Source organism: Penaeus monodon, chromosome 30, assembly GCF_015228065.2.
Source record: "Penaeus monodon isolate SGIC_2016 chromosome 30, NSTDA_Pmon_1, whole genome shotgun sequence".
Classification (NCBI taxonomy): Eukaryota; Metazoa; Arthropoda; class Malacostraca; order Decapoda; family Penaeidae; genus Penaeus; species Penaeus monodon.
In genome coordinates this window covers 24883976-24884227 of record NC_051415.1, presented here as the reverse complement: position 1 = coordinate 24884227, position 252 = coordinate 24883976, and positions in this window count along the sequence as shown.

The following is a 252-nucleotide window of genomic DNA, read 5'->3' as shown; positions in this document are numbered from 1 at the left end:
TTATATCTAGAAGTGGATTTTCATTTCTTCTGTTTTGAAAATTTACGTGGAATGCTATTAGGATATATATATTTTTTTCATACATCATATATTTTCATTAATGTCTGTTACATTTTCAAAAAATATCGTTTCTCATGCTAGTCTGTCTTTCTGTATTATAACATTTATCAATTTTTAATAATTATATATTATTCAGCCTTAATCTAGCATTTATTCCCGTGATTAAATATTTATAACGAACAACCCCCCCCC